Source organism: Canis lupus, chromosome 19, assembly GCF_003254725.2.
Source record: "Canis lupus dingo isolate Sandy chromosome 19, ASM325472v2, whole genome shotgun sequence".
Classification (NCBI taxonomy): Eukaryota; Metazoa; Chordata; class Mammalia; order Carnivora; family Canidae; genus Canis; species Canis lupus.
In genome coordinates, this window is record NC_064261.1 from 46163916 (window position 1) to 46177321 (window position 13406).

The 13406-nt window shown below is 36.3% G+C and overlaps 1 protein-coding gene across 3 annotated transcripts in view; it reads left to right on the forward strand.

Moving 5' to 3' along the window:
- Positions 1-13406, forward strand: part of ARHGAP15 (Rho GTPase activating protein 15) — a 608969-nt gene that overhangs the window by 56188 nt on the left and 539375 nt on the right. The window contains exon 1 of one of the 3 annotated variants that reach the window (XM_049097196.1): positions 12138-12313. The exons of the other annotated variants lie outside the window; for them this stretch is intronic. The gene's annotated coding sequence lies outside the window, so the exon portion shown is untranslated. Of the gene's footprint in view, positions 1-12137; positions 12314-13406 lie in introns of those variants that run through there. 3 annotated transcript variants of the gene reach the window in all.

Here is a 13406-nt window from a genome sequence, read left to right on the forward strand (position 1 = left end):
TCCATTTCTGAATTTCTTATTCTGTTCTATTAATCTAGTGTCCGTTTTTGTGTCAGCACCCTACTGTCTTGATACCTACAGCTTTGTATCATAGCTTGAAGCTCAGAACTGTGATGCCTCCAGCTTTTCTTTTTCAGAATTGTTCTGTTTGGGGTCTTTTGTGGTTCAATACAGATTTTAGGATTGCTTGTTCTATCTCTGTGAAAAATACCAATGGTATTTTGGTAGGCATCGTATTAAATGTTTTGGGTAGTACAGACATTTTAACAATGTTTGTTCTTCCAACCCATGAGCATGGAATATTTTTCCATTTCTTCGTGCACTCTTAAATTTCTCTTTTAAATGTTCTGTAGTTTTCAGAGTACAGACCTTTCAGTTTATTCCTAGGTATCTTACTGGTTTTGGTGCAAGAAAATCTATACTTTTTAAATATTTTCTCTAACAAACATTTCCCTAAGTGGGATGTGAGTGTGTGTGTGTGTGTGTGTGTGTGTGTATGTATGTGAGAGAGACAGAGAGACAGAGACAGAGATAGAGAGAGAGACTTAGAGAGAGAGAGAGAATATCAAGTTATTGTAGATCCAACATGGTATTTTCCATAAGGCTTTATAAACTTTGTAGGGGTTTTCTTCTCCTGCTGTCATTCACCAGAAAAACTTAATTTCTACTGGGGTGAAAATTAATACATTTTCAGGAACTGGTTCTGGTAAGACAAATGTTTAAGAGTAAAAGAAATTCAAAGACATTTTAAGCAATCGTGTTTACCAGTTGGCTCAAACACTTGGCAGGAACAAGGTCACAAAGGATTTGGGTGAGATGCTATTCTGTGCTAAGAGGTCTGTGCATATGTAGCAGGGTTTCCACTAGGTAACAGGGATGCTAAGAATATAATCTAGTCCCAGGAACAAGAATGAGAAAAATCTCAGGGGAGGCAACCCTTCAACAACTGAGTGTGGTTCAGAGAAGGCACTCTCCCTTATAGGGGAGGATCAGGGTACCAAGGGCTACCTGCCAAGGATGGAGGATCTATCTTATAGATTAAATCAATACCAGATTTAGGTAAAGAAAATAGAGAAGGGCCACAGGAGTTCTGAGACTTATACTTAATATTTAGTCCTAACATTAGAGCAGAAATTTAGTTGGTTGTTCACCAACTCTGGGTCTTGAGAAGCTTACTGAATATTAATCCTCTCAAGACAATGGGGCTGACATATACTTACTTGCTCCTGTGAGAACTGGCTGTAGAGCCATTAGAACTCATCTTCAGAATCTAGGATCAGTAAAGATAAGAGAAAGTCAACAGAGTTGTTGGGTATTGTCAGATGTTGTAATTTCTTCATAATGAGTTAATTATTTATTCATAACCAATGATTAATTATTATCAGCTTGAAGGGGCCCATGTTATTGGAATTACAGAGATATAAGTTCTTTTTCTGGCTTAAGCGATGTTTCCTCTGTATAAAGGGAGCAATGATCAATGAGGAAAATGGAAATGACTTCACTGGGCACCATCAAAGGCTACTATTTTTCTTTGTACTGATAATAAACATATCTTTGAAGAAATAATCAAGTATATTAAGTCTGTAAAAAGGATCAGATAGGAAAGAGGAACATGCGAAGAGGGAAGAAGTGTAAAGCAACTAAAAGAGTCACACAGTTCCAGTCTGAGTGTGCGAATAGGACACTCTAAAACATCTGTGGATTCCTCCGTTTTAGATTGTATCCCCCACTTTTTTTTTTTAAAGCTAAAGATACAATGCAGTCATGTTATAAGTTTGTTGACTTGAAGCAGAATTGGCCAAAAGAAAAAGACACTGCCCTTGAATTGAAGTTTAAAGTTGGAATCACATAAAAAGGTATTCTTTATAAATCATCAAGTTGGCATGGCAGGGTAAAAGATAGGAATGTGAGATCAGGGAAACCAGAAGTTTCTCCACTGTGACCGCCCTTGCTCTTCAGCGCTCTTGCTTTTTCTTTGACTAGTAGCCCATGGCAGTTGACTGCAACCAGGGAGGTCAGCGTTCCAGCAGTGCCGTTTCATGAAGAAAGGACAGCAACATGTAACCCAAAATGACACAGCCGCTGAGGCAGCTTGTTGCTCCGCTTGCTTATATTTTGAAGTATATCATGTGAGCTGAGTTGCAAAGAATAGCTTTCGACAGGGTGAAGGGTTGCATACACTAAAGAGAAGGCAAGGTTTTTGGCAAGGAAAAAGTCTGAAGGACAAGTGCCTTTAGCATCAGCTGAAAGTCTGTCTTGTAGAAATATGACCTCAAAATATTGGACAGCCCTGCGTGGCCAGTAAAGGGATAGCAAACTGGACAAATGTACTTAGTTAGCTGCATTCCTTCCTTAGGAATTCTCTGCGACGAGCTTGACTTGAATAACGCAGGACTATTTTCCTGATCCATAGGCCAATCCATACATCACCCTGACATTTTGGAGCTGGATGAGTCCAATGGAAAGAGAGCAGCAGGTTCTGCTCAGTGTGGTCTCAAGGCAACATGGTGTGAACTGATATATGATGGGATGACCAGCTGGCTAATATGTAGTTACTTACTATCTTTGTGCCCAGTTTAGTAATCCATGATGCCTCTTCAAGAGACTGAGTTTGTATGTAGGTCACGTGACACTTTGGGTGTAAGTAAAAAAAAAAAAACATATTTATTATAATAGCCATTCACCTAGCCAATGCAAGACTGAACACAATGTTATAGTTACAGAAGTCACCCCAGAAAGACTCATTTAAATGGTAGCTCAATTTCCTTATCTTTCAAATGGATGTAACAATTTCCTTCATATTGTACAATACGACTGCTTTTATGAAATGGGATCATATATGTGAAATCATCTTGAGAAATAAAGTGAACTATTTCTATTGACACTTTAATATTCAAATTAACATTTATCTATCTCATGCTTGCCAGATACCAAGTACTGTGCTGTTCTTTGGGGTTATTCACATGAAGTGCATATAGTCTCTACCTCAAAATAAAAATACATTTCTTCCCTTTTTAATTTACTATATCTTTATTGAAGCTTTCTTTGCTCCATTGCTTTTAACTACTAATGCAGCTTGAAGCTCATATACTTTGAACTTTTTGGATTTTTTTTTTCTTTGCTTTAAGCTTCTGGTTCTTTCTTTGATTTTTAATCAAGGATCAGGATGGGAGTAGGTCATAATCATATAGAAGGTGTTTTTTTCAAAATGCATTCTCCTTTAAGACTATGTAATATCTCCTAGGAGTGCTGCGAAATGCCTATAAATCACTGCATATTAGTAGTTGTCACTTACAGGTGTGTTCTCTACCGGGATGTTTGGAGTTACAGAAAGAGTTCAGATTCTTTCTCTAGAGATATCCTTGTTTTGTCGTTGGGATGAATTTTGCCTTCTTCCCCATGCACTCACTATAAATCCCCATTATTAATTGCTATTGTAGGGAATCTGTTCTGCCTTTATCAGTTTTGTAGGGCTTTATAAATCATGAAGCAGAAATTGTAAGTGATGTTTCATAACGTTAAAAGAAAAAGTATTCTATCCCAAATTTATAAGAAACGTATGAAATATAGATTTAAAACTTTTTTTCCAAGCCCAAATTCATTCACTTTACCAAGACCTTCTAATCCCCACCTTATTCCTTTTCTTTTTTCAGCAGAGACCCTCAAATCAACAACCCATAGATCCCTGCAACATGTCTAGCAACCCACTGTCAAACTCCTATAAAAGATATTTAATAAATACTTTTTATATTCTTTCGGGAGATTTGTCATTAAGGTTCTGTAGAGCTTGTGACCAAAATTCCAAAAATAACTCTCAACTTTTCTTTTTGTTGCTGCTTGATTTGGATGTGTCTTTCGCTGTGGCTAGATGAGGAAAATCAAATCAGTGATAAAGCCACAAACCACCAGCAAAACTTGAGAATATTAAATATGAGCAAAAACATATTTTCTTTAATGATTAAAACTTAGCAATCTTTAAAAAAATCATCTCTACTTATAAGGCACAATAATTTGCCTTTTGTTCTATGGAAAATTTTATTTGAAATATTATTAAGTTAAAGTGTTCTGTTTTAAAGTGTAGCCATATATAGTTTTCATTTTAAGAGTTATATTACAAAATTTGTCTCTATTATAAAAATTCTCTTTTAGCATATGACCTAAATCATCAGTTCCTAGGATTATTTTGCATCTGTTTTGTATATGATGATTTACATTTCTTATTTCTCATTTTTTTTTAACTGCCACTGATTTCAGATCCCTGTCCCCAAATCAATATAATGACCATTCTCTGTCCCTTTATCTTCAAACCATTCCCCCTTGGTCCTATATTTTATTAGCCTTCACATTTCCCTTAAAATATCTCCTAAATGAACCACAGAGGACTCTCCTCTAAATGCTCAGGATCACAGTTTGGGAACCATTACTCTATGTGACTGATTTCTCCCCAAACAAACACTTTGATCATTTAAAAATGATGGCCCTTGCCGAGAGCACTAATGAGCTAACTCGTACATTGTGTTGTGTACACAATGGAGGATAAAAAATGGGCTCGGAATTAGGTTCCCTCTTTATTCATCCAAGGGGAGCATTACTGAGAGAGTTATTTTTTAAAAATTAATACAATTTTGGCAGCTTCCCTTGATTTGAAAATGAAAAGGTTTTGAGTAGGTGAGTAGTTAAGGGGCTTTCTCTCTGTCTTTGCTGATTTTTATAAAAGGAACAAACATGAAAAACTCTCTATGGATGGCAAAGAATCAGGAAACTGGTTACACCTCATCTGCTAATAACAACCAAGAGATTATTTCTCAAGATCTAGAAAGATAAATATCACGTTAAATAATAGCACAGATGTTTCTTTCTAATACGGTGCTACATGCAAACCTAAAGCATCTTATTCCTTGGCTATTGGTTTGGCAAGGCTCATTTGGGTGGGTAAAATGCCTTCACAGGATAAAAGGAAGCCAGATCAGAGGGGCTAGGGTCCCTGCTTCCCCTTGTTTTCTCCCTTGACCCTGACTGTTTCACTGCCCTTTGTGGGTTCATTAGAGAATGAGCTGTCAACTGGAAACCCTAGAAGGCTCAAAGGGTGACACCTCTATTTTCAGATGACTTGTGTTAGGGTTCAAAATTTAGGAGTTCTTTTGACAATAATAATAGCTAACCTTTATTGGTCATTTCCTATGTCCCAGGTGTTTTTGTAAGCGTGTTAGCAGTATTAACCCATTGAATCGTCTCTAACTCTATGAGGTGTAAGATATAGATGTATCTGTACTTTGTAGATGAGGAAACTGAGATATAGAAAACTTAAATAACTTGCCCTAAATCACACGGATTAATGGTGAATGCAGGGCTTGAATCCACTGGTTGTTATTATTGTGATTTTGTAACAATTATTCTCTACTGAATCAGACTTAAACAATTCTTTCTATATTTAAGTTGTATTTAGATCTGATAGGCCAGTGGGACTTCTTTGTGGTATAGATTGATTGCTGAGGGTCCTACTTGGGCATTTATCCAATTAGGTATAATTGCCTGCTCCCCTTCTCTCTCTTTCTCTCTCACAAGACTATTTGAAGAAAATTTTAATTTTTTAAATGATATGTCATAGTTGTGATCAGCTATTATTCCTTATCAAAGTTATACATGAACTTAAGGCATTAGTCTACAAAAGTTTTGACAAAACATAGCATTCCTCTGGCTTCCTTTTTACTCATTAATCTTGCTTTTTAGGGACAACCACCAGCAACAGTTTTAGTTTTTTGTTATGAGTATTGTTTCTTTTTTATATTAACCTTCACACTTTTCAACACTATGTGTATACTGATTTTCCCTGATTTATCTATTGCAGGTATTATATAGTTTAACATTAGCTGTGTTACATTCCACACTTTCCCTTCCCTCAATTTTTTTCCATTATACTTCTATCACATTTTTTTGTTTCAATTACTAGCTGCCTTGTTGTGTTTTTCTAAATATTTGCCATTGAGCCAAGAATTATTATATGGCTATCATTCCTTTGGATTCAACTTTCTTTTGTGGAGTTAATGATTCCTTAGTTAATTTACCTCTATTTCAAATTATCTATAGTTAATTTTCCTAAAGATGTCAGCAGTCTGTCATACTCCCACCAATCTTTTTCTCAAACACTGAAACATGAAATAATATAGTGCCCCTCCCCCTTTTTAACATCTTTTTCCCATTGATATCCATCTTCTACCTTTAACTGGGACCGAAGACTCTGCTTGCCTCACACACCTCTATGAACAAGTGACTGCTCATTGCCATGGTCCTATGTCTGTCCATCTTATTTTTGATGGCTTTTTTTCCCTGGGTCAAATCCATCATTTTGCTAAAGTATTTTTCTTGGTAGTTTCCCAAAAAGAATGTAGTGGAAACAAATGCTTTGAATCTTCCTATATCTGGAGATATTCTTATTCAATTCTGCCTTTTGATTGATAGTTTAACAGGCTACATGATTCTAAGTTGATAATATTTTCTCCTTAAATTTTGAAACCGTTCTTCTAGCTTCTAGTCAGTTTTAGGAAAGTCCAACACCATTCTGATTCCCATTCATTTATATATGATCCTTGATCTTCCCGTCTCTCTTCCTACTTCTTTATAATTGCATGACCTACTTCTTAATTCATAAAATCCTGGGACATTCTTTTGTACTTTATTTTAAAAGTTCTTACCATGCATTTCATTTTTTCTCCTTTTGGATTCTTCCATAAGGCAGATGCTGAACATCCTAAATTATTTTCTTATTTCTTGGTTTTTATAATTCATCTCTTTGGTTTTTTTTCTATTTCCTGACAGATTTATTATTCTTCCCCTCCAAAACCTTATGTTAATTAAATACATTTATTTATGATTTTAATTTTTAAATGCCTCTCTTTATTCTTATTCCTGTTTCTATGAATCCTATATATTTTCTTATCTCTTGATATTATTACCAATAGTATTTAAAAATTTTTTCTTTCTTTTTTTGGTATTATTTTTGCTTATTTTGAGTTTCGTTTTATGTTTGCTTGTTTTGTTATTTCTCTTCCATCTTGAGATTTTCTTCAATGTCTTTAAAGCAGAGGTTTATTTTATTTAGCACTTAGAATGGTGCATTTTACATATATAGTATATAGTGCTAAATAAAGAAGTATATAATCTAGTGATTATAAAGTATTATATATAATATGGTTATATATAATTATATAATATATTATATATGATAGAATTATTATTTGTAAATATAATATATATTGTCATGTAGTGTCATATGTCATATAATAATTAATTTCTTATGACCTGTACCTGCATTTTCATATTTTATTTTATTATTATTATTATTATTATTTTTGCATTTTCATATTTTAAAAAGAGGCACCAAAATGCTGTCTGTATGTATGGAGTTGAGGTGCTGGACTTGTTGACTGACAAGCTTCTCTGTAGAATATAGAACATGAACAAAGAGGCTTTTCTTTTCTTTTTTAAGATTTTATTTATTTATTTAAGAAAGAGTGTGTGTGTGAGAGAGAGAGAAAGCACAAGCAGGGGGTAGGAGCAGAGGGAGACAGAGAAGCAGGCTCTCCACTGAGCAGGGATCCTGATGTGGAGCTCAATGCCAGGCTCAATCCCAGGACCCTGGAGTCATGACCTGAGCCAAAGAAGGATTGACTGAGGCACCCAGGCACCCCACAAAGAGGCTTTGTATTGAGGATATCCAAATTTCAGTATCTGATGGACTCTGAAGCCATTTACTCTTTCAGAGAAAACTCCTCAAGTCTTCTAGATGAAGGGGAATACATTTTTGCCTCTGGCATTTATGGGAGATGGTTGAGAATAAGAGGTGAGGGTCCCATCGCTTAGTAGGTAAACTTTAATCCCCTAGTTCATAGTCCCACAGTCCTGTTTGCCCTCAGTGATGCCAGGTGACCCTGAGTCAAGATTCTTGAAGATACCTGGTTACATGTCTCCCTTATGAACATCTGGGAACAGTCATCTGGCTATATTCAATGAATGAATGAGGCTGGGAGTCCAGCTTTTCTAGATTATGGCTGTTATAGGCAATCCTGACTTTATCTTTCACGGATATTTCCAAGTGATGGTTATGAACATCTTATTATTACCACCCATCCTCCATGTCTGGAAATACTGAGGTTGTAGCTTCTTTCATCTTACAAAGTAATTACATTTTCATACACATTTTATCTTCCTAAAACTTTTTGAGATGTATTCCCCACTCTTGCTCATGCTCTTTTTCTTTGTAACATTTTTTTTTTCTTTTTACTCTGACTTCAGTCAGTAGAGGAGATTAATGAGTGTAGTCAATCCATCACTTTAAACTAGAAATCCATCCTGGAGTCTTTATGGGATGGGATGGGATGGGATGGGATGGTGTGGTATCTGGGACAGATAATCATTTTCCAGTTCCAGGATCCACCAAATACAAATCTGTAGCACTATTTTAGAATGGATGTAGCAGTAAAGTAGTATACCTTTAGTCTATTCATCTTTCTCATATCCTCATATCCGTTGCTATCATTATTTCTTCTCTGCTAATGTTCAAGATGATTATTAAAGATTCCTTACCTGAAATATGATGAAAATAGAAAATAGGAACTTAGGTATAAAATAACTTAGGGGAAGGGTGATAAACATTACTGCATATTTTAATCTGCAAACTGTGCAATATGATGGTCAGGCAACAAGCATGTGTTGAGTATCCACATCAAGGGCTAGAAGCTTCAGCATTTAAAGCTTTGGAGTCAGAATGTATGTGCTTTTGAATCAGATGAATCTGGTTAACCAACAGCCTCTCACTAACTTAGTCTTTTCTCACTGTCCCTGGATTTATCATCTATGCAATGAAAGCAACAATAACTACTTTGTAGCATGGATAGTGCACAGTACTTGTTAAATACCACTAGCCATAGAACCACATTATTTGATTCCTGCCTTTGCTACTTAATGGTTGATCTCAGTCAAGTTCAACTTCTTTCAAAACTGGATTTAGCTGGCTAGATTTTTGGTCTTTTAGCCAAAGAAAGAGTGCAACTTAGATTTAGATGATGAGACTTTGGTCTTTGAGGAGATGCTGTAATAGGATGAGACTCTTTGGAATCATGGGAGATGATATGTTTTGCTGGGGGGAGGAACATGATTTGTTGAGATCCAGAGGTGGGTCTGCGGTAGACAGAATTCTAAAATGACACCAAGACTGTCACTCCTTGGCAGCACACCCCAGTATAACCCATCTCCTTAAATGTTTAAAGATTTTTCTACAAAATGTTTTCAAAACATCCCAAAAGAAAATGGCTGGAATTTCTTTCTTTCTTTCTTTCTTTCTTTCTTTCTTTCTTTCTTTCTTTCATTTATTTAGGAGAGACACAGAGAGAGGCAGAGACATAGGCAGAGGGATAAACAGGCTCCTCACAGGGAGCCTGATGTGGGACTCAATCCCAGGGTCTTGGGATCATGCCCTGAGCCAAAGGCAGACGCTCAATTGTTGAGCCACCCAGGTGTCCTGAAACAAATCATTTTAAAAGTTTCTAGAATCACTGAAGATTTTATGAATACATTGGCTTAAAATATATTTACCAGAAGGACTACTGGAAGAGGAATGACATAATTGGTATAGGGGAGATTATAATGATGAGGACTTACCATGTGCTCAAAATTATATATGTTTTAATTTTTTTTATTTCTAAATCCTATAAGGAATAAGTTCTATGCTATGCCATATTTTACAGTTGAGGGAATACAGGTTCTAAGAGATAAAATAATTTACTTAGAAGATAAGTGATAACAGGACATAGAACTCTTCAGAATAATAATCCACATAATTATGTAGTACTATGTAAAAGCAGAACTATATCTATCTACCTATATCTATGCTTATCTACATTTATGTAGCTTCTCAGTTTCTCCCTCTCGAGGAGAAACCTAATCCCCGAGAATCATATATACTAGACAGATCAGAAAAATATTACCCAACAGTATCAGTTATTTCAACCGTAGTCAAATGAGGGGATCATCTGGAAAATTTGACCTGATTTCGGTTAAGAAAAGATGGTAAATCTCCTATGAGATATTATACAAGCTTATCTGGAAAAGACTACTGACTTTTGAAAAGCATGATGAATATGTTTCCAACAAGATAACTTTAGAAGATGACATTATAGGCTATTGAAGCTTTTGGTGAATGGAATGAAATAATAGATCACATGTATAAAGAGATCCAATTTACGTTTGAAATAACAGAATCCCATAATATGTATTCCACACTATGCTAAATTCGGTGAATTTAAAGATGAGTAAAACATGATCCTTACCCTCAAGATTCCCTAGACAGGACATCTGCTTTTCTTCATTTTCAATAAATTAGTAGTATGTAATTCTTACTGTTATATCCTCAAGGCGTGATAAATCATGAGGAAAATGATTTGCTCTGGGAACTCTGACAGTTATATCATAGTAATCAGATCGAGGAGTCTTGGATGATTATACCTATTCTTTGTCTATTTTTACAAGAAACTTCCCCAGATAATTCCAAATTGAGTTTCACATATTTTTTTTTCAAAGTATACCAACTTACCTCTTCTTTGATTAGTTCTTTTTAAAGTCTACACATCTAAGCAAGTGGTGCTAACTTGAAGGTCAATCAGGAAAACAGGATGAGGGATTTGTCTTTTATGAAAATGTGCTGCCTTTGAGAATTTTTTTGATACAAAAAAAATGGCAGATTTTCTCTTATAAACCGTATGTTCTTGCATTTCTGATATCTGGAATGAGTAGCTTGCCAGAAACATTCTCACTCAAAAGCCAGACTAACCCATGAAGGTGTCCAAAGAAGTCTGTTCTGATTACTGAAGATGTTGAACTAGTCTTGACTTCAAACAGTAGATATTTCCACACTTTAGTGGTATATGACAGCTCTATTCATTCCACAATGTCAAATTCTTTGGTTTTGGCCATTGGGTATTTATGCATTTCTGGCTAGGGAAGCAGAGAAGCCTAATTTGATTCTGGAGCCAAAAGTTTTTAGGCCCTGTTCCTTTGGAACTTGGACTGGAGGATTTTGGCACCATATAAAGACTAGGACAGAGCAAGTAGTCACACATAACTAACTCCGTCAACAGAGCATATTCAGGGAGAAAGATCATGCCTACACATTGGATAACCATTCTCCAAGGCAGACTGACAACACCCTGAATTCAATCACCCTTAAATAAACACGCAGAGAAAGCACGGCTTTAACATACCTTCGGGCACTGCTCTCCAATGCCTGCCTGATTGGTCTGAGTGCCACAGGCCAGGATGCAGATGCAGCCATTACTGTTGTTCTTACTTATGTCTGTCTGCTGTCTGCTAACAAGCATTCATATGCTTTGGATCATTAAAGTCACAACCTCCTACGCCAATCTATTCCTCTCTCCGGGTTTGCTGTAGATTGGAAAGAGAGATGCTATTTTTGTTTCTTTTTCTTTCCATTAGGACCTCCAGTCAGGGTTATTTTTGAGGTCTGAATATTGAAGCTTGCACTCTTGCCCCCATTGAGCATATAAATCGTGTTCCCATTAGGCTTGTTCCTTTTGCCCGATTTCTTTCATTTACTGTTGTATGTGCCTTTTCGATGCAAGGCAAGTAATTTGTGCTGGGGCTGTCTGTGACAGGCAAAAAGTGCTCTAACTTAAACTATTTCCCGGTGCCATTGCTATCTGTGAGAGGTCTGCTGTACTTACACCCATGCTAAATTTCTTCTGACAGACTCCAGGTGGTCGGGATTTTCACAATCCAACCCATTTCAGTGTTGGAACTTGTCATTTGGGGCTCTGTGGATTCCTTCTTCTCTTTCATCTTACCATTGGTGGCAGGTTGGGTGCATTTGTACACCAACCTGCAGAAGGCCCTGTGTGTCCACAGGTAAAATCAAAGGTGGAGAAACACGAGTTTCGCTTTCAGAGAAGGCACAGAGGACAGATAATGTAGAAAGAGAAAGGGAAAAATTGTCACTTGTAGTATTATGCAGGCTGCCCATCTAAACCCATCATTGCCTGGCACCTACACACTAAGGGCAAGGATCCAGCCAACTTGTGAGTGGGCACCATGCCATTTGAGCAGATGGGCACGGAAGTCGGCAGCCAGTAGACCATGTATGTGCATCAACGGTGGGTGTTGAGGGCACGATTCCCAGAGGAGAATGTCCTAACAGCTGTCTGGCCTGAGCCAACATACTTACGACCAAGGAAAAGTGCCATCCTTCAATCCTGCTGAGTTGGATTAACCTTCAGAACTAAATCTGCTTTTTCGGCAGCAGAAGGTGAGTTTGGGGTCTCTGAAAACCTCAAAGAATACATAAAGAAAGGAAACTGGAAAGATATAATTATTAGGTATTGACTGAAGCCGCCGAGAGTATTCATGTGCATATTTTAGGTATTTGACCAAAAATCTGTTAAATCTTGAAGGAACGGTATAGTTATTAAAAGCTTTGCCTTGCACAGTGCTTGTAGACGTGACCTTTCCACACAGGTGGAGCATTTCCAGTGAGTTGGTACATGCCCAGCTTTGCATTAAGAAATCATGATGTGTGAGGAAAGGTGTCAGCAGACTATAGAAACCAAACTGTGGGTAAATCTCTTTGTCAAACTTTACATATCCTGGATCAAAGCTGACATATTGTGTATACTTTCCAAGCGACAGAATTTCTTCTTCATTGATTGAACATATACCTGAAAAAGTAAGAAGTAAACTCGGTATTTCAACTTATGCACCTCAGGGCAATGAAAGAGACTTTATATTTGAGGCTGAAAATAAAATCTGATTCTAATTTGTTCAGAGTTTTTAGACAATTAAATACCACAAAATTAGATATAGGTGGTTTCTGCCCAACATAGTCAAATGGTGATTTGACAGTGATTTGTTTGATTGGGCTAAAAGAGATGGACTGTTTTGACCATTTGGGGCCTCAATAATTGTTTGCTTACTATTTTGCTTTGTTTTGAGGTGTTTATGAGATAGTTTTCTTGGTATTGTTTTCTACTGTCTTGAATCTTTTTATTTAAGAGATAACATATGACTTGCAGTTGTGGAGGAAATGTCAGTTTGGCCCAAGTGTTCTATTCCTTTTTTTTTTTTTTTTTTTTTTTAAATCAACAGAGTAATATCTCTGTTATGGAGGGTGAAGGAGGTAGTAAACAAGCTGTATTATCTGCTGGTAGTAGTAACTTTAGCTATGGCTCAAACCAAGTATATAATGCTTTAGATCAAATACCAATAACAGTATTATGAGTAGAATAAAATGTTTGTGTGTCTATTTTAGCACACAGTTTCTCATTATATCAATTTGGAAATTCATGTCTAAATATGAATGAAGCTACAGATAAAAAAGTAAACTAAAAGCTAAGACAATATAT